Raw genomic sequence first — 22,300 nt, 5'->3', positions numbered from 1 at the left:
ATTCAAAGGAAGACTGCACCTCAAGCAATTTATCCCATCTAAAAGGGCAAGGTTTGGAATAAAGATCTATAAAATGTGCGAAAGTTCAACCGGATACACATCCGCTTTCCGCATATATGAGGGGAAAGATAGCCAACTAAACCCACCAGGATGCCCTACTTATCTGGGGACATCTGCAAAAATTGTTTGGGAGCTGATAAGTCCATTTTTTCAAAAAGGCTACAATCTATATGTGGACAATTATTACACCAGCATACCCCTATTTAAAAGTCTGGTTGAACACAACATCGGGGCTTGTGGGACCATCCGTAAAAACCGTCAGGGGTTTCCACAACCATTGGTCAACCAAAAGTTCCAAAAGGGGCAGTCAGGGGCTGTACGCAACGGAGAGCTGCTTGCCCTGAAATATAGGGATAAGAGGGATATTTTTGTCCTCAGCTCGATCCACACAGATGCCACAAGGGCCACTATAGAACTAGGATCCACCACTCCGAAGCAAAAACCTGTGTCAGTCATTGACTGCAACAAACACATGGGGGGTGTGGACCTTGCAGACCAGGTTCTACAGCCATACCAGGTATCAAGAAAGTCCTATACCTGGTATAAAAAGTTGGTTATTTATTTGTTTCAGGTGGCCACATACAATTCTTTTGTGTTGTACAAAAAAGCAGGAAATTCAGATCCTTTTCTTGATTATCAAGAAAAGGTAATTGAAAATCTTGTCTTTCAAAGTGTTAGCCCCGCTCATCCATTAGAATCTGAGGATGTGAAAAGACTCACTGAGCGACATTTTATTGCACTTATTCCAGCAACGGAAACAAGAAGGAACCCCCAGAAAAGATGTCGTGTATGTACTAAGAGAGGAATGAGGCGTGATACCCGCTACTATTGCCCACAATGCCCATCATTGCCAGCCTTATGCGTCACTGACTGCTTTAAAATCTACCACACAGAACCACGTTTTTAAACTGTAAAAATGTATCCCAATTTGTCATTCAAACATTTGGTTCATTTAGTGAATGACATATTCGAGTAGAGGTCACTTAATTTCCAGGGGGGGTTCTCCAGAATCTAAACCTTCCATTGCGTGCTTGTTTCTGGAAATCATCCATCGAGTTAAAATGGTCACTAAACCCATAGATGAATTCCCAGAGGGGTCTCATTTCCAAAATGGAGTCACTTCAGGGGGGATTCTTTAGCTCTGGTACTCTAAAAAGTGCCAGAACAGCATAATCCCCCCTGAAGTGACCCCATTATGGAAATGACACCTCTGTGGGAATTCATCTATGGGTTTAGTGACCATTTACCTACTTATTTTCCCACCACTAGATTAATTTATACAGAGGAGTAGATTGTAAAATTCGGTCACTTGTTGTGGGTTTCGTCTGTTTAGGCACCTCAGGGGCTCTCCAAATGCAACATGGCGTCCGCTATCCATTCCAGTCAAATTTCCATTCCAAAAGTCAAATGGCACTCCTTACCTTCCGAGCCATGCCGTGCGCCCAAACAGTGGCTTTGCACCACATATGGGGTATCAGCGTGCTCAGGAGAAATTGCACAACACATTTTGGGGTCCATTTTTTCTGGCTGCCCTTGTGAAAATTAAAAATTTGAGGCTAAAGTAGCAGTTTTGTGTTAAAAATGTGTTTTTTTATTTTCACCCTTCAACATTATAAAATTGTGTGAAGCCCCTGGGGGTTCAAGGTGCTCACCACACATCTAGATAAGTTCCTTGAGGGGTCTAGTTTCCAAAATGGGGTGACTTGTTGGGGGTTTCCTCTGTTTAGGCACCTCAGGGGCTCTCCAAATGCAACATGGCGTCCGCTATCGATTCCAGTCAAATTTCCATTCCAAAAGTCAAATGGCGATCCTTACCTTCCGAGCCATGCCGTGCGCCCAAACAGTGGCTTTGCACCACATATGGGGTATCAGCGTGCTCAGGAGAAATTGCACAACACATTTTGGGGTCCATTTTTTCTGGCTGCCCTTGTGAAAATTAAAAATTTGAGGCTAAAATAGCAGTTTTGTGTTAAAAATTTGTTTTTTTATTTTCACCCTTCAACATTATAAAATTGTGTGAAGCCCCTGGGGATTCAAGGTGCTCACCACACATCTAGATAAGTTCCTTGAGGGGTCTAGTTTCCAAAATGGGGTGACTTGTTGGGGGTTTCCTCTGTTTAGGCACCTCAGGGGCTCTCCAAATGCAACATGGCGTCCGCTATCGATTCCAGTCAAATTTCCATTCCAAAAGTCAAATGGCGCTCCTTACCTTCCGAGCTATGCCGTGCGCCCAAACAGTGGCTTTGCACCACATATGGGGTATCAGCGTGCTCAGGAGAAATTGCACAACACATTTTGGGGTCCATTTTTTCTGGCTGCCCTTGTGAAAATTAAAAATTTGAGGCTAAAGTAGCAGTTTTGTGATAAAAATGTGTTTTTTTATTTCACCCTTCAACATTATAAAATTGTGTGAAGCCCCTGGGGGTTCAAGGTGCTCACCACACATCTAGATAAGTTCCTTGAGGGGTCTAGTTTCCAAAATGGGGTGACTTGTTGGGGGTTTCCTCTGTTTAGGCACCTCAGGGGCTCTCCAAATGCAACATGGCGTCCGCTATCGATTCCAGTCAAATTTCCATTCCAAAAGTCAAATGGCGCTCCTTACCTTCCGAGCCATGCCGTGCGCCCAAACAGTGGCTTTGCACCACATATGGGGTATCAGCGTGCTCAGGAGAAATTGCACAACACATTTTGGGGTCCATTTTTTCTGGCTGCCCTTGTGAAAATTAAAAATTTGAGGCTAAAGTAGCAGTTTTGTGAAAAAAAGTTAAATGTTCATTGTTTTCTTCCACATTCCAAAAATTCCTGTGAAGCACCTGTAGGGTTAATAAACTTCTTGAATGTGGTTTTGAGCACCTTGAGGGGTGCAGTTTTTAGAATGGTGTCACTTTTGGGTATTTTCTGTCTTAAAGGCTCCTCAAAGTCACTTCAAATAAGATGTGGTCCCTAAAAAAATGTTTTTGTAAATTTTGTTGTAAAAATGAGAAATCGCTGGTCAACTTTTAACCCTTATAGCTTCCTAACAGAAAAAAATTTTGGTTCCAAAATTGTGCTGATGTGAAGTAGACATGTGGGAAATGTTATTCATTAACTATTTTGTGTGATATATCTCTCTGATTAAAGGGCATGAAAATTCAAAGTTTGAAAATTGCTAAATTTTCAAAATTTTCGCCAAATTTCCGATTTTTTCACAAATAAACGCAAGTGATATCGAAGAAATTTTACCACTATCATGAAGTACAATATGTCACAAAAAAACAATCTCAGAATCAGGGGGATCCGTTGAAGCGTTCCAGAGTAATTACCTCATAAAGTGACAGTGGTCAGAATTGAAAAAATTGGCCCGGTCACGAAGGCAAAAACAGGCTCTGGCGCGAAGTGGTTAAGAGCAAATGTAACACTGAAGTCCAGCAAGGCCAGGAGGGCGGAGCTGGATTAAATAGGCAAAAAGTCATGTGACCAGCAAAATAGAAAAAACTAACAGGAGGGTTCTAACACCTAGCAGTTGAAAAACGTGCCACATTCATTAAGGTGCGCATATCTCTTAATTAACTTTGCACACCTTACTTCAGCACACAGATCATCAATACTGGCGTACAAAATGCTAGACTTGATGAATTTGACTTTGACAATTTGCCTAAATTACATCTGAAAAAAATCCAGAAAAAAACATGACAAGACTGGCACCATATGGCCTTAATTAGTATTAGAATTGCATTGACAGTGAAGGTTGGCACATTAAGACTATGTGCCCACGTAGCAGATTTGATGCAGAACATTTTTACATGCAGTTTTTCTGCCAGAGAGAAGCGTTTTTTTCAGCGTTTTTACATGCATTTTCGCATGCGTTTTTTCAAGCAGTTTTCCAAGCGATTTTGAGCATCACTTGGAAAATCTGTTACATAGTTTATAAGGCCGAAAAAAGACAAGCGTCCATCCAGTTCAGCCTATTTCTTGTGCACTGCAGCTATTCCGCAGCGTTGATCCAGGGGAAGGCAAAAAAAACAAAAACATGCGGTATAGGCCAATTTACATCATTGAGGAAAAATTCACTTCCCGACACCAATCTGGCAGTCAGATTAAATCCCTGGATTAATTAACTAAGCATAAGATGTAATTTTATTGTTCTCAAGAAAGGCATCCAGGCCTCTCTTGAACTCATTAAGTGAGTTGGACATCACCACTTCCTCTCCCAGAGAGTTCCAGAGTCTCACGGCTCTGACCGTAAAGAATCCCCTTCTATGCTGATGCAGGAACCTCCTTTCCTCCAGACGCATAGTGTGCCCCCTCGTCTTTGTCACCATCCTTGGTATAAACAGGTCATGGGAGAGATCTCTGTACTGCCCCCTGATGTATTTATACATGTTTATGAGGTCTCCCCTAAGCCTTCTCTTTTCCAACGTAAATAGGCCTAATTTTGACAACCTCTCTGGGTATTCTAGTCCCTCCATTCCCTTTATTACCTTAGTCGCCCTCCTTTGTACCCTCTCTAGCTCCAATATGTCTTTCCTGAGCACCGGAGCCCAGAACTGTGCACAATATTCTAAGTGCGGCCTTACCAGCGCTTTATACAGAGGAAGAACAATGTTCTCATCATATGCCCCTATTCCTCTTCTGATGCATGCCATGACTCTATTTGCCTTCGCAGCTGCTGCCTGACACTGGGCACTCCAATTTAATTTGCTATTAACCAAGACGCCCAGGTCCTTCTCCATGTCAGATTTCCCCAACGGTTTCCCATTTAATATGTATGGGTGACTGCTGTTTTTCTTTCCCATGTGCATTACCTTCCATTTATCGGCATTGAACCCCATTTGCCAATTTGCCAAGTGCTTGACAAGTTGGTCACACAATATAAATCCATGCAACCGGCATGGATTTATAATGTGTGAACCACTGATGCTTTAAATTCAGCATCTATAGTAAAAAAAAGAGAATTAAAACGTTAAAAATAAAAAAAAACCTGTATACTCACCTCTCCGGTCTCCTCCAGTCTGCTCCCGGCGGCGTCCACTCTCCTCAGCGTCCCGCAGTGTACTGTCAGGACCTGTGGTGACGTCATGTAGTCAACTGATGGTCACGCGACCATCACCTGACCGCCGACGTCAGCGGTCGCGTGACCATCGGGTGACTAAATGACGTCACCGCAGGTCCTGACAGTACATCGCGGGATGCCAAGGAGAGAGGAAGTGGCCGGGAGCAGACCGGGGGCCGCCGGAGAGGTGAATATAAAGGTTTTGTTTATTTTTAACTTTTTTATTTCTTTTTTTCACCGCATGGTAGCCGGGATGAAGAGGAGTTGCAGTCTCATAGAATCATAGAATCATAGAATGGTAGAGTTGGAAGGGACCTCCTGGGTCATCTGGTCCAACCCCCTGCTCAAAGCAGGATTCACTAGATCATCTCAGACAGATGTCTGTCCAGCCTCTGTTTGAAGACGTCCATTGAAGGGGAACTCACCACCTCTCGTGGCAGCCTGTTCCACTCATTAATCACCCTAACTGTCAAAAAGTTTTTTCTAAAATCTAATCTGTGTCTCCTCCCATTTAGCTTCATCCCATTGCTTCTAGTCTTTCCTTGTGTAAATGAGAATAAAGATGATCCTTCTACAATGTGACAGCCCTTGACATATTTGTAGACAGCTATTAAGTCTCCTCTCAGTCTTCTTTTTTGCAAGCTAAACATTCCCAAATCCTGCAACCGTTCCTCATAGGACATGGTTTGCAGACCAGTCACCATTCTGGTCGCTCTTCTCTGAACTTGCTCCAGTTTGTCTATGTCTTTTTTAAAATGTGGTGCCCAAAACTGTACACAGTATTCCAGATGAGGTCTGACCAAAGAGGAGTAAAGACCGATAATGACTTCACGTGATCTAGACTGTATGCTTCTGTTAATACATCCCAGAATTGTATTTGCCTTTTTTGCTGCTGCATCACACTGTTGACTCATGTTCAGTCTATGATCTATTAGTATACCTAAGTCTTTTTCACATGTACTGTTGCTTAGCTCTATTCCTCCCATTCTGTATATGCTTTTTTCATTTTTATTGCCCAGATGTAGTACTTTGCATTTTTCCCTGTTAAAAACCATTCTGTTGGTTGCTGCCCACTGCTCCAGTTTATTTAGGTCTTTTTGAATCCTCTCTCTCTCTTCTCTAGTATTAGCTATCCCTCCTAGCTTTGTGTCATCAGCAAATTTAATCAGTTTACCCTCAATTCCTTCATCTAAATCATTGATAAAGATGTTGAACAATACAGGTCCCAGGACGGAGCCCTGTGGTACCCCACTTGAGACATTCATCCAGCTGGATGTGAAGCCATTTACAACCACCCTTTGAGTCCGATCACTAAGCCAGTTATGAATCCACCTAACAGTTGCCTGGTCCATTGCATACTTGGTCATTTTTTCAATAAGGATGGTGTGAGATACTTTGTCAAATGCTTTGCTGAAGTCAAGATATACTATATCTACAGCATTTCCCTGATCCACCCAGTCAGTGATTCTGTCATAGAAGGAAATTAAGTTAGTCTGACATGACTTGTTAGTTACAAACCCATGCTGACTCTGGTTAATCACTTCATTCTTATCCATGTACTTACATACATGTTGTTTAATAATTTGTTCAAAGATCTTTCCTGGTATAGAAGTCAGACTCACCGGCCTATAGTTCCCTGGGTCCACCTTCTTCCCCTTTTTGAAGATAGGAACAACATTTGCTCTTCTCCAGTCTTCTGGGACTTCTCCTGTTCTCCAAGAATTTTCAAAGATTATGGAGAGTGCTTCTAAAATTTCTTCTACGATCTCCTTCAGTACTCTGGGGTGTAATTCATCTGGACCTGGAGACTTGAACTCATTTATGTTAGCTAAATATTCCCTCACAATCTTTCTGTTTATAGATAACTTGGATTCCTCTATTCCTTTAAAAGGACAGTGAAGATCAGTTGATGTTACATTTTCTTTCTGAGAGAAAACAGATGCAAAATAGGAATTAAAAAGTTCGGCCTTCTCAACATCCTCTCTTACCATTTCTCCATTTTCATCCTGTAAAAATCCTATAGCATCTTTGACTTTTCTTTTACTTTTGACATACCCCCAAAATCCTTTTTTATTGCTTTTGACATCTCTTGCAAGCCTTAATTCATTGTCAGCTTTAGCTAACCTGATACGTGCCCTGCATGATCTGCAGACTGCATTATAATCTTCTTTAGATATGCCTCCCTCTTTCCATTTAATAAACATTTCTTTCTTTCTTTTTAGCATGTGTTTAAGTTCTGTGTTCATCCATCCTGGTTTCCTTAAATGCTTCCCATTCTTCCTACTTTTCGGGATTGTTAACGATTGTGCTTTGAGAATCTCATTTTTAAAAATTTCCCATCCTTCCTGGACATTTTTGTCCTTAAGGACATCCAGCCATTGGATCCCTCCTATTCTCTTTCTGAGTCTCTTAAAATCTGCCTTTCTAAAATCTAACCTTGAAGTTTGAGTCTTCACATGTCTTCCTCCTCTAGTTATCCAAAATTCTATAATAGCATGATCGCTGCCTCCTAGGGTCCCAGCCACCTTTACCTCCTCAACCATTTCCTCCCTGTTTATAAGGATTAGATCCAAAGTAGCAGATCCCCTTGTTTTCTCCCCTACCTTTTGGAAGATAAAGTTGTCAGCAAGAGAGGATAAGAATTTGCTTGACCTGTTAGTTTTACTTGAGAGAGATTCCCAACAAATGTCTGGATAGTTGAAATCTCCCATGACCACTACGTCGTATTTTTTGGAGAACTTGGTCATTTGATACATAAAGAGTTCATCCATATCTTCAGATTGCCCAGGTGGCCTGTAGTAAATGCCTACAATGGTGTCCTTTCCGTTGTTCTCTCCTTGTATTCTTACCCAAACAGTTTCCACAGAACTCCCAGTCTCTGAAGCTTCAATGTCTGTGCAGATATACGCTTTTCTAACATACAATGCAACACCTCCTCCTCGTTTATCAAGTCTGTTTCTTGCAAATAAGTTGTATCCTTTTAGCCTTTTATTCCAATCATGTGTATCGTCCCACCAAGTTTCAGTGATTCCAATGACATCATATTCCTTTTCCTGCATTAGTAGTTCCAATTCTCCTTGTTTGTTGCCCATGCTTTGTGCATTTGTATAAAAACATTTTAGTTTGTGATTGGTTTCTCTTCCTCCCATATTTTTATTATTTAAATTGTTTTGTCTTTGTTCTTCCTTTCCACTTCCAGTAGCAGAGATCTCAATAGTATTTGTCAGCTGTATTGCTTTTTCTGGCCTTTTGCTTCCCTTCCCACATTGTTCTAGTTTAAAGCTCTTCTGATGAGTGTAGCAAGGCGACTTCCAAATACATATTTTCCAGTCTTCGTAAGGTGCACCCCATCTCTAGCAAGTAGTCCATCGTATAGGTAATTCATTCCGTGATCCAGAAATCCAAATCCTTGTTGACGGCACCATCGACGTAGCCAGTTGTTCACCTGTAGAATCTTATTCCACCTCATTGTTCCATGGCCATCCACTGGGAGGATGGATGAGAAGACCACCTGCGCTCCCAATTCTTTCACTTTCTTGCCTAAGTCTTCAAAGTCACTGCAGATGGTTTCCAGGTCCTTTCTTGCGGTGTCATTTGTCCCCACATGTATTAGCAGGAATGGGTAGTGATCTGTAGGTCTGAAGAGTCTTGATATCCTGTCAGACACATCTTTAATTTTTGCTCCTGGAAGACAGCACATTTCTCTTGAGGTTATGTCTGGTCTGCAGATAGCGGCCTCTGTTCCTCTTAACAGGGAATCCCCCATGACCACCACTCTCCGTTTTTTCTTCACAACATTCTTCTTTCTCCATCCAGGAGGATTCTGAGGGCTTACAAGGTTATTCATTGCTGGCAAAGTCTTATTTTGCTGTATTTCTTCATGGTTCTCCTGCGTGAGAGCCTGGTACTGGTTCCTGAGCAGTATGGGTGCTGACTGCCTCTCGATCCTCCTGCTTCTGTGGGTCACATGCTTCCATTCCTCTGTTTCGTCAGGTGCAGTTCGAATTTCTTCTCTTTCTGAATCATGAAGAGATAATTCTGCTCTGTCTAAGAACTCTTCACCTTCCTTAATGATTTTCAAGGTAGTTAACCTCTCTTCTAGATTTCGCAACTTTTCCTCCAACAGGGACACAAGCTTGCATTTCTGGCATGTGAAGTTTGGCTTTTCCACTGGCAAGTCTGTGAACATGTAGCAGGATATGCAGCTCACCAAATGGCTCCTGGACTCTTCCATGTTCTTATTGTTAATGTTCTGAAAACAGTGAAAAAAGCTTAAAAAAAAAGCTCCAAAATGCGCGCGCCTACCGGCGCGCGGTTTACCGATGTCCTCTTTTCAGCTCCAACAGCCAAAATCCAGTGTTCTTTGAGCTCGCGGAGACTCTTCACTTACCCCAAAATGCAGTGGGAATATGCAAATTATCTCCTCAGGACTCCTCCCCTGGTTTACCGATGTCCTCTTTTCAGCTCCAACAGCCAAAATCCAGTGTTCTTTGAGCTCGCGGAGACTCTTCACTTACCCCAAAATGCAGTGGGAATATGCAAATTATCTCCTCAGGACTCCTCCCCTGGTCTCCTCTTCATCCCGGGTACAACATGCACCGCGATTACGCTGCAAATTCGCGGGTTTTCTGCGTTTCAATGTTCCTCAATGGCCGCGAATTTGCAGCGTAATCGCGGTAGAAATGGTCATGCTGCGTTTTGCAACGCAATGCGAATTCGGTGCACAAATTAGCGCATCATGTGCACAGCACATCCGAATTCACATTGCTTTGCATGGCAGTCTGTTTTACAAGCGTTTTCGCGGTGTTTTTGCAGCCATAAAAACGCCGCAAAAACGCTACAAAAACGCTACGTGGGCACTTAACCTAAGACGTCATTCAAATATTTGTTTATCATGTACATGTTCCACAGTATCCATGGTTTTCACGAATAGAATATTTACCCAACATAGTTTATGGCGCTGTTCAAATGTCTATTTTTTTGAGGATTGTGTGTCTGTGCAAAAATCAGATTACAGAAATAGGATAACCTCATTGGTATGTAATTATATCTCACATCAAAAAAAACATAAAAAATAACCTTTACTAGATATCATTAAAATATTGCCTTAAGGCACACAAACAAACACTGTATAACATAGAAATAGATATAAAATTTGTGAAAAGACGATCAAATGCTGTTAGCTCAGATGGATATATAGAAAGACATCAAACTATAGGCTATAACGTCTAACAAGACGACATGTAGTCCAGAGAGACCCAACCATTCAGAGTCTCTCACAAAAGCCTATTCTTATATAACAGTCATAGATCATAATAGCAAGATTAGCCACTAAGAGTAACGCTAGAGTATATTACTCATTTATTTTGATTCAAAAAAGATCCCCGGTGGAGGCGACATCAGTACAATATAAGATGATTCCTGAATCCTCTAATTCATCTCAGCATATCACCTGTTAATGTGAATATGCTTAATAACTAGCTGCAGTTAGCAGTATAATCACCAGGTGATAGTAGTACTCCAAAATTACAAACTAATATATAGATAAATAACTTCCCCAAGCTGGGATATAACAGCAGGTTCCCTTGCAAAAAAAAAAAAAAGGGGTTCATATAGTATGAAGTATGCACAGATGAAGCAATACTTCCCACTACAGTTGTAGATATTTCAGATAAAGTGCATATAGAGTTAATGTGCATAAATAGTTACTCATCTTAATATGCAGGGACACTGCCTTCCCAGTATAGTACAGGGGTTCCACATTCCTCGACGTGTTTCCCCGTGTAAATCAAGGTACATTAGGAGAAAAAATGGGATGATAATGTAATTAGGTATCCTGCTGATGGTTTGCAGTCTATCTTATGCTGCCACGAGCCCTCTTAATATACCCCATCTGATTTAATTAATCAACCCCTCCTTCCTTAATCTGGAGGAAAAACCTTCATTGATACCATCAGAAGAAATTGTCCCCTCCCTGTGCAGCAACGCATGTCTAACATACCTCCATCCGCTAGAGGTCTGAGGCACTTACTGCTCAAAACCAAGGTATGTGTTCCTTAATGGTGGCAACCCACTAAGGCCAGTAGTGTGAATGTATATCAGGGATCACACTCCACAGTTATAGATCAAACATGTGATACATAAATATTGAAGTCCAGGATACAGATAGATAAAACCTCAATAGGTAAAGAATGCATTAAGAGGTGGAGGGGGGGGGAGGGGGGTTTGAGGGAGACGCACATAGAGCATTTGAGTGTAATCGATGCTTGTGATAGACAGGATGATATTCAAGAAAAACTTATATATGATAATTACAGAAAATTATTTAATAACCACGCTGGCTGATCATAGTGGTCCCTATTAATTAGATGAAACAACAATAATTTTGTTGTTCATTGAGACCATTCGGAGTCAAGGTACATAATCTGAAAATCCACTGACATTCCTTTTGGAGTAAAAGCTTATTCCAATCACCCCCCCTCTCATTTTTCCGGACCACCTCTAATACACAAAAGGAAACTCCGTTCGGGTTATCAGAATGATATTCCCTAATGTGGCGGGCAAATGGGGTATCCCTCTTGTGTCGCACATCCCCAAGATGTTCTCCAATTCTTCTCCGCAGTTCCCTTTTGGTCTTCCCAATGTAATTCTTGGGGCAGGGGCAAGTTGCCATGTATATTACTCCTTCCGTCTTGCAATTTGCAAAATCCCTCATGAAGAAGGCCTTTCCCCCCCATACTCCCAGTAAAGCTTTTACATGGTCTTAACTACGGACAAAATTTACAATTTCCGCATCTAAAGGTACCGCACGTTCTACGTTCAAGCCAGGACCCCTGTTTAATAGTCCGTTTATAGAGACTGTGGACCAAACAGTCCCGAATGGATCGTCCTTTCCTATAGGTAATGTTAGGATAGTCAGAAACAAACCCCTTGAGATCTGGGTCCATCTTAAACACCGCTCCACCATACCGCTGCACGACCAGCTCTACCCTCACCTACTGTATCCTCACCCATCCCTTGTAGATTGTGAGCCCTCGCGGGCAGGGTCCTCGCTCCTCCTGTACCAGTCGCTGTCACATTGTGTTCAAGATTATTGTAATTGTTCTTGTATTATACCCCTTTTTCACATGTAAAGCGCCATGGAATAAATGGCGCTATAATAATAAATAATAATAATAATCTTAAGGATACCCCAGTATTTACGGACAATTGTAGACACCTCATTTGTACCAATAATTCTGGGTGGACCATTACCATCATCCTCATTAGTTATCGGATATAGCAATCTTTGTCTATTCTGACCACTGGCATGAATGAAAGCTGTTTTGATAACCTTATCAGGATACCCCCTACTGTTAAAGCGGTCCCTCAGCTCGCGAGACTGGGATAAAAATACCTCCTGGTTGGAACAGTTTCTCCTAATACGTAAAAACTGTCCCTTGGGAATACCCTTTTTGAGTGGACCTGGGTGGTGGCTCTCCCATCTGAGGAGACTGTTTGCTGCGTTCGGTTTTCAGTAGGTTCGTGTAGTAATGAACCCTTCCTGATCTCTACCAATCGTTATATCCAAAAAAGGCAAATAATCCCACCTTATTTCAGATGTAAACCTCATATTAATTTCATTCATATTGAGGCACTGTATACATTTCTGGAAATCATCCACCGACCCTAACCACAGAAGTAAAACGTCATCGATAAACCGAGACAACAGCAAAATAAATGGAAACCACCATGCTTCCTCCCGCAACACTACAGTCTCCTCCCACCAGCCCAGGAAGAGATTTGCATACGATGGGGCAAAGAGGCTCCCCATCGCGGTCCCCCTGAGCTGGTGGTAGGTCTTGCCGTTAAAGGAAAAATGATTAAGGGTAAGTATGAACGACATCAAATTACATACGAAATGATTATGTGTGGCAAATTGTGTTGCCCTAGTCCCCAAAAAATGCTGCAACCCTTTAAGACCCGCCTCGTGTGGAATGTTGCTATAGAGGGCTTCCACTTCAATAGATGCAAATAGCACCCCATCACCAACATTTACCCCTTCAAGCTTGACCAGGAGGTCCGATGTGTCCCTCAGATGTGACGGTAAAGATGATACAAATGGTCGTAGTACTTTGTCCACATATACTCCCACATTTTGACACAAGGAGCCCACCCCCGATACAATAGGATGACCCTTAAGGGGGTTAGTGCCCTTGTGCAATTTAGGAATGGCATAGAAAGTAGGGGTCACCGGGTGAATAGGTAGAAGAAACTCATTCATTCTTTGAGATAACCCTAGTTTCAAGGTTCTCAATCAATAAAGAGGTCAAAATATCTAGATATTGAGGGGTAGGGTCTTTATCCAGTATCTCATAAGTGTCCCTGTCCCGTAGAATATTCAGACACATCGAGAGGTAGAGAGGATGATCAAGAATCACCAAGTTTACCCCTTTATCCGAGGGTTTGATAATTAAATACTGATTTACTTTCAGTCTCCTCAAAGCCTCAGATTCACTAATAGACAGGTTAGATCTATATTCTGTCATTTTGGGGTACTCATCCTGGAGAGTTCATCTTCCACTAACTTTAGAAAAATGTCAATACTATCCAAGTCACCTGTGGGAGGAGGCAATCTAGTACTCTTTTTCTTTAGCTCGGTAAAGGGACCTTTGTGCAAAAATCACAAAGACATGTCCATGTTTTAGACAGATGAAAAATAGCAATACAAGTCTCAGTGTTCATGAAAATCACAGAGAGCAGATGGCATCAGTGTATATTCCATGTGCTGCCTGTGATTAATGTTGCACAGAATAAGAGAAGCTTTGTAATTTTTTTCTTAGAAAACTAGGATCCAAAACACAGATGACACTCGTAAAATTGTTTTCTGTACGTGAAAAAACACGAAAGTCTGAATGAGGCCTAAAGGAACATTTTTTTTAAATTAAAGCATTTAATAGGACTAATCTAATATGTTCAGCACTTCCCATTGACTGAGCCTATGAAGTTCCAATCCAAATGGGAGGTATTCCCCATGAATTGGAGGGAAAGTTGGGAAAAAGTATACTGCATGCAAAGCAGCATGTCAAAGTGGATCTCTTCGCTCTACTATATTTCTTTCCTAAAAACTACAAGGAAAGGTGAACGGATGGTATCTGCAACAACAATAAAAATGTTTGTCAGTGACGAGACGAGACCTCAATCTGCGCATGTACTGCCTCTGGTGGCCATTTTCCTGAAGCCCACCGCCGGGAGAGCAAGGTGTACACAGCATCGCCCCACTCCTGCCGTCGCCGGCTTCCTGCAGCGGCAACCCTGCCTTCTGTGAACCTGGGAACCCGCCCCCCACCCCCTTCCTCATGGTAAGCTACATTTGGGGGGAAAATGAGTGTGTCTTATACAGTACTTGTATTGCAATTTTTCTTGGTTGCTTAAGTTGTGGACTGAAGGTCACTACTGGAGATAGACAATAGTTCTCTTCTTTTTCTCTGGAGTAGTGCACTTATTGGTATGCTGGTGGCTTCACTTGCCATCAGTTGAAGTAGGATGGTAGCTTTCCTTTAATAATGTTCTTTTAAGATGGTTCAATTGTTCTACCCCATATGTTTGACTGGAGCAGATATGATTATATCGGATGGACTGGCTGTAGATGAAGGCACCACATTTTGGACTTTGATACAGAATTGGTAGATATACCTTTGTTGGAATTTGTATGTATTTATAGCTTAATAATTAAAGACGAGATTTGCAAGATTGTTAATGTAAGAATTATGTGGTGCCACTAGAATTCCATATGTGCAAGATTGTGAATAAAATTGTCGCCTTATCGACAATAAAGATTTATAAATCTTATTTATGGTTCTAAGTGGTTCAGATTCAAATTCAGAAAAACTCCAAGATAACGTGTGGGGTGTAGTTGAGAACAGGTGTCCTAGAAATATTTGTATTATACAGTCATGGCCAAAAGTGTTGGCACCCTTGAATTTGTTCCAGAAAATGTAGTATTTCTCCCAGAAAATTATTGAAATTACACATGTTTTGTTATACACACATTTATTTCCTTTGTGTGAATTTTTATAACCTCATTTGCGGGCCACACAACGTTATCACCTGAAGAAATAGCCTGCTTAATTTGGTCTAACGTTTAATTAACTTACCCCTAATGTGATGGCTGGAACTGCCATAGGAGACACTGCGATTGCTGTATACATCACATAGGACACACTGCAACTGCTGTATACATCATATAATAGACATATACTGCTGTATACATCACATAGGAGAACACAGAGATTGCTTTATAAACTGCTAAAAAAAATAAAGGGAACACTTAAACAACAGAATATAACTCCAAGTAAATCAAACTTCTGTGAAATCAAACTGTCCACTTAGGAAGCAACACTGATTGACAATCAATTTCACATGCTGTTGTGCAAATGGAATAGACAATAGATGGAAATTATTGGCAATTATCAAGACACCCTCAATAAAGGAGTGGTTCTGCAGGTGGGGACCACAGACCACATCTCAGTACCAATGCTTTCTGGCTGATGTTTTGGTCACTTTTGAATGTGGGTTGTGCTTTCACACTCGTGGTAGCATGAGGCGGACTCTACAACCCACAGAAGTTGCTCAGGTAGTGCAGCTCATCCAGGATGGCACATCAATGCGAGCTGTGGCAAGGTTTGCTGTGTCTGTCAGTGTAGTGTCCAGAGGCTGGAGGCACTACCAGGAGACAGGCCAGTACACCAGGAGACGTGGAGGAGGGCAACAACCCAGCATCAGGACCGCTACCTCCGCCTTTGTGCAAGGAGGAACCGGAGGAGCACTGCCAGAGTCCTGCAAAATGACCTCCAGCAGGCCACAAATATGCATGTGTCTGCACAAACGGTTAGAAACAGACTCCATGAGGGTGGTATGAGGGCCCGACATCCACAGATGGGGGTTGTGCTCACAGCCCAACACCATGCAGGACGCTTGCCATTTGCCACAGAACACCAGGATTGGCAAAGTCACCACTGGCTCCCTGTGCTCTTCACAGATGAAAGCAGGTTCACACTGAGCACATGTGACAGAGTCTGGAGACGCAGTGGAGAGCTATCTGCTGCCTGCAACATCCTTCAGCATGACCGGTTTGGCAGTGGGTCAGTAATGGTGTGGGGTGGCATTTCTTTGGAGGGCCGCACAGCCCTCCATGTGCTCGCCAGAGGTAGCCTGACTGCCATGAGGTACCGAGATGAGATCCTCAGACCCCTTGTGAGACCATATGCTGGTGCGGTTGGCCCTGGGTTCCTCCTAATGCAGAACAATGCCAGATCTCATGTGGCTGGAGTGTGTCAGCTGTTCCTGCAAGATGAAGGCATTGAAGCTATGGACTGGCCCGCCCGTTCCCCAGACCTGAATCCAATTGAGCACATCTGGGACATCATGTCTCGCTCCATCCACCAACGTCACGTTGCACCACAGACTGTCCAGGAGTTGGCAGATGCTTTAGTCCAGGTCTGGGAAGAGATCCCACAGGAGACCATCCGCAACCTCATCAGGAGCATGCCCGGGCGTTGTAGGGAGGTCATACAGGCACGTGGAGGCCACACACAATACTGAGCCTCATTTTGACTTGTTTTAAGGAAATTACATCAAAGTTGGATCAGCCTGTAGTGTGTTTTTCCACTTTAATTTTGGGGGTGACTCCAAATCCAGGCCTCCATTGGTTAATAAATTTGAATTCCATTGATGACTTTTGTGTGATTTTGTTGTCAGCACATTCAACTTTGTACAGAACAAAGTATTCAATGAGAATATTTCATTCATTCAGATCTAGGATGTGTTATCTGAGTGTTCCCTTTATTTTTTTGAGCAGTGTATATTACAATTCAGACTGCTGTATATAGAAGACATAGGCGACACTGAGACTGCTGTAGTCATCATATAGGATGTACTGCGACTGCTGTACTCATCACATAGGAGACACAGAGACTGTGGTATACATTATAAAGGAGAAAATGAGAAAGCTGTTTACATGATATAGGATAGAGTGAGACAGCTGTATAAACACCATATAGAATATATTGTGACCGCTGTATACATCACAAAGGAGACACTGAAACTCTGCCCTATACATCACATAGGATGCACTGAAACTGCTGTATATATCACATAGGTTACACCAAGACTGCTGTATATAGATTTCGTACGGGCAGGGGCGTACATAGGAATCATGGGGCCCCATAGCAGAAGCTCTAATTGGGCTCCCCCCCTAAAAGAAAAGGACTGGAGAACCAAAATTGTTGAAAAATGTCAACAATCTCAAGGTTACAAATCCATCTCCAGAGATATCTTGATGTTCCTTTGTCCACAGTGTGCAACATAATCAAGAAGTTTACAACCCACAGCACTGTAGCTAATCTCCCTAGATGTGGACAACCGAGAAAAAATTATGAAAGTTTGCAATGCAGGATAGTCCAGATGGTGGATAAGCAGCCCCAATCAAGTTCTAAAGAAATTCAAGCTGTCCTGCAGGCTCAGGGTGCATCAGTCTCAGCGCAAACTATCTGTTGATATTTGAATGAAATGAAATGTTATGGCAGAAGACCCAGGAGGACTCGACTGCTGACACAGAGACACAAAAAAGCTAGACTGCAGTTTGCCAAAATGAATGTCAGTAAGCCAAAATCCTTCTGGGAAAGTGTGTTGTGGACAGATGAGACCAAGATAGAGCTTTTTGGTAAACCACATAATTCTACTGCTTACTGAAAATTGAATGAGGCCTACAAAGAAAAGAACACAGTACCTACAATCAAATATGGTGGAGGCTCAAATATGTTTTGGGATTGTTTTGTTGGCTCTGTCACTGGGTTCCTTGACTGTGTGCAAGGCATCATGAAATCTGAAGATTACCAAAGGATTTTGGGTCGCAATGTAGAGCTCCGTATCAGAAAGCTGGGTTTGCGTCCTGGGTCATGGGTCTTCCAGCAGGACAATTATCCCAAACATACTTCAAGATGCACCCAGAAATGGATGGAAACAAAGCGCTGAAGAGTTCTGAAGTGGCCAGCAATGAGCCCAGATCTAAATCCCATTGAACACCTGTGGAGAGATCTTAAAATTTCTGTGTGGGAGAAGGCACCCTTCAAATATGAGAGACCTGGAGCAGTTTGCAAAAAAGAGTGGTCCAAAATTCCAGTTGAGAGATGTAAGAAGCTTGTTGATGGTTATAGGAAGCGATTGATTGCAGTTATTTATTCCAAAGGATGTGCAACCAAAAATTAAGTTGAGGGTGCCAACAATTTTGTCTGGCTCATTTTTGGGGTTTTGTGTGAAATGATGTCCAATTTGCCTTTTTTCCTCTGTCTTTTTGTGTTGTTCCGATACACAAAAATGAAATAAAAATGTATATAACAAAACATGTGTAATTACAATAATTTTCTGTGAGAAATAGTTATTTTCTGGAACAATTTAAATTGCCAACACTTTTGGCCATTACTGTATAATTTATAGGGCTAACATTGTAGTATAATCCCTTTAATCAGTAGTCGTTACAAAATGTACCATATAGCTTTACCTAGCACTAATCTATAAATTCATGCCAAAATAAGCTTACTTAGTTTTACAATTTTGATGCATTTTGCTTCCTCTTCGAGTACATTTGCACATTTGTGTGAAATTTACCATCTCTGAGAAACTTTTTTTTTTTCTGTGAAGGTGCTGCCATTTTGTGGAAGAAATCAACCTGTGCATGCACCACCCATGGTCGAGCATGACTGTGACGCAAAATTCCAAACAGGAGGCAGGTCACTGAACAAACAGTGACCTGTCATTCAAACACCATAGACAGGTGGAGGAGCTGGGGCAAGAGGAGAAGACCCAAAACACAGTGCTGCCCCTGTGTACCTAAATCTTTCCCGAAAACATCAAATTAGGTGTAAGAGGGTCACTGGTTATGTGCTGGAGGAGAGATATGTTTCACTGAGGTTATTAACTTCAGTCAGAGGTGTATCTAGGTTTTCTGCCACCCGGGCAAGAATTCAGTTTGGCACCCCCACCACCCACCCAAGCACATATGCAATATGCACACTTAGTCACAAGCTGCTCTCCCTAATTCTCTCAATGTTCAGTGAAGAACTGAGAGAAGCAGGAAGAGAAACTAGTTGTCACATGACCGTAAGTATGAAAATCGCATATGAGTGAAGTGGCCATGTGATGACTGCTGGAACTAGCAAGCAGAGCTGAATCCTGACAGTGAGTATATTACACGCTGTTAGGATTGGCTACACGGTTTCGTTTTATAATTAAAGGGCTTGTCAGGTTTGAAATGAAAGTCTGCAATCACTGTATGTGACTGCAGGCTTCTGAATTCTCAGTGCATGCACTGCACACTTTTAAGATTCTACTTTGCCGGTGGCAAGAATGGACAGTCATGTGAGCACAAGTATGCGATTTGTAAACTTCTGGCCACATTCCAGCCTCAGTTAATTCATTTTCGTTAAGTGAGGCCACACATGTCTAGTCGTCATGTGACCACATGTATGTAAATCGCCAGCACAAGAGAATCCTAACAGCCTGCAGTGCGCACTGTGAGGATTCAGAAGTCTGCAGTCCCATAGAATGACTGCAGACTCATCACAAACTTGGACAACCTCTTTAATGCTCCAAACATAAAAACATGAATATTAGTCAGTTAGTCAGTCAGGAATCGTGGCTCTGTGATCCCACCTGGGAATGGAGCAGGTCCGGTGCAACGCTACTTCGGTCGCAGGCGCAATTGTCATTATCGAGGTTGGCTTTTCAGGTAGGTCTGCCTTCCTCTATGCGGGTTCCCAATGTTTTTCACAATTTGATTTGCTTCTTGTCTGAGCGGTGGATACCGCAGACATGCACCCAGCGCTGTTGTAAGCAGCACTTCACTATCCAGAGAACTGATGAAGGTCTTGTTTTGACCAAAACGTCTCTTATTATATTCTGGATTTTCCACAATAAATTAATTTATTCTAAACACATTTCATGAGTAGCAAGTGTCTTTTGCGATGTTTTTCAGAAGACATTATTAAAGTAGGTGGTTACCCAGCTTGTGACCCAGGATCCTCCTCCTCCTATTATGGTAGATAATACTGAGGAATTTGAGGTACAAAGTATTGTGGACTCTCGTAGAGTTCAAAACTCCATTCTGTATATGATTCATTGGAAGGAGTACGGTCCTGAGGAGAAGTCCTGGGTCTCGAGAGGTAATATACATGCCGATCGTCTCATCGCTGAGTTTCATAAGAGGTTTCCGGACTGGACAAGGTGGGTGGTGATAACCCGGAGGTCTCTCCTAGGAAGGGGGGTACTGTTAGTAAAAGTGGCTGTGCTCCCACCTGGGAATGGAGCAGGTCCAGTCCTACGCTACTTCGGTTGCAGGCGCCTCCATTGTCCTGACCCTGGAGGTGGAGCTACTACGCGTGCGTGGAGACTGTCCTAATCTTATGGAACATCGCGTTCTGGTGTTGTAGGATTTGTGAGGACATGGGACGTCGTGTCTCTCACTGATTTCTTTGGTTGCCAGGAAACGCAGGACGCTGCTATCTCTGGCACTATGCAGTGGTGGGATGTTGTCCATTCTGCAGTTCAGACTAGCAGGGAGTGGCTGTCTGGGGATGATTGGGAGGTATTCAACACCTGATCACTAGGCGGGCTATTTAATCCTGCTCTCTACTCAGTCCTTTGCTATTTATTGCAGTTCCTATGTGCTTAGTGGTGAGTGGTGCTAGTGCTCCTATCTTTCACTTCCTGGGGTTCTTGCAGAGGTACTCACCTGTTTCTTAACTAGGCACCAGCCGCCAGCTGTCCAGCGACAGTGGGCCTGGGAAGGGCTCTGCCAAAGTCCCCCTTCCATTTACTGGGAGCTGGGTGAAGAGTATTCCCAGCCCTCAAGGGCTTGCGAGCTGGGCAGCTTGTGCCAAGTACGTCTGTGGCTGCGCCTTTGCTGGTGTTGTGTCAGTCTTGCTGGGTCCCTCTGCACAGCGCATAACATCAGTATCACAAACAACATTTACATCCAAGTACCTTATAGATGATGTTGTCTCTGGAGTCATTCTCTTTCTTTTCATATTCATCTTGTCCAGACACCTTGATGACTTTTTTTCATCCACAGCCCGTCTCTGCAGACTTCCATCTTCTCCGGTCTTCTGCAGCACATCCCCACATGATGCCCTTAAAACTAGCAGTATCAGTATAATGTTCCTGAATAAAAATATCTGCCCTACGCTGAGCTCCTGAATAAATAATTGCCCCTCACTATATTCCCTGCACAAAATATGACATACACTCTGTCCCTCTTATGGTACATGCTCCCCACACTGCCCTCTCATTTCCATACTGAGCCCCCTCTTCACACTGTCCCCTCACACTGGACCGCCCTATAGGGCTAAGTCTCTATACTATTCCCCCTCTCCACACTCCCCCCTCCTTGGCTTACTATTCCCTTCCTGGCTGTGCCCTTACACTGTCCCCCCATGCTACCTCCCTCACTACTCAGTTTCTATTCTGTACCCACTCACACTTTTCTTCCCCAATAATGTCTCTTCACATTATTCCCCTGAATAGTCTCCTCATACATTTCCTCCTCCCTCCTCATGCTGTCTCCTCTCACACCCCCCTGCTAACCATACTGTCTCCTCACATATTTACTCCCTCACTCTCCATACTTCCTCCTCACACATCCCCCCGACTCCTCATACTGTGTCTGCACACATCCCATCACCAACTCTCCCCATACTGTGTCCACATACATTTTTCACCTAGCTACTCATACTGCATTCGCACCCATCTCCCTACTCACCATACTGTATCTGTACCCATCCCCCCACATACTGTTCCGCATACATTTCGCGCTTCACTCCTCATACTGCGTTTGCACCCATCCTCCCCATTCTGTGTCTGCACCAATCCCCCCACTCACCATACTGTGTCTGCACCCATCCCCCCTCATACATTCCCCCACCACTCACTATACTGTGTCAACACCCACCATACTGTCTGCACCCATCCCCCTCATATGTTCACCCCCACTCACCATACGGTGTCTGCACCTGTCCCTTCATTGCTCCTCAAACTTGTGTCCTCAAATCTTCCCCGTTAGACTAAATCTCCCTCAACACTAAATCTCCTCCCCCACACAGAGTAAATCTCTCCCTCCACACAGAATAAATCTCCCCCCCAAATACAAAATAAATCTTGCCCTCCATACAGAAT

Source organism: Phyllobates terribilis, unplaced genomic scaffold (assembly GCF_046119375.1).
Source record: "Phyllobates terribilis strain yellow unplaced genomic scaffold, ASM4611937v1 Scaffold_2__4_contigs__length_985480577, whole genome shotgun sequence".
Taxonomy (NCBI): Eukaryota; Metazoa; Chordata; class Amphibia; order Anura; family Dendrobatidae; genus Phyllobates; species Phyllobates terribilis.
This window is presented reverse-complemented; position numbering follows the sequence as displayed.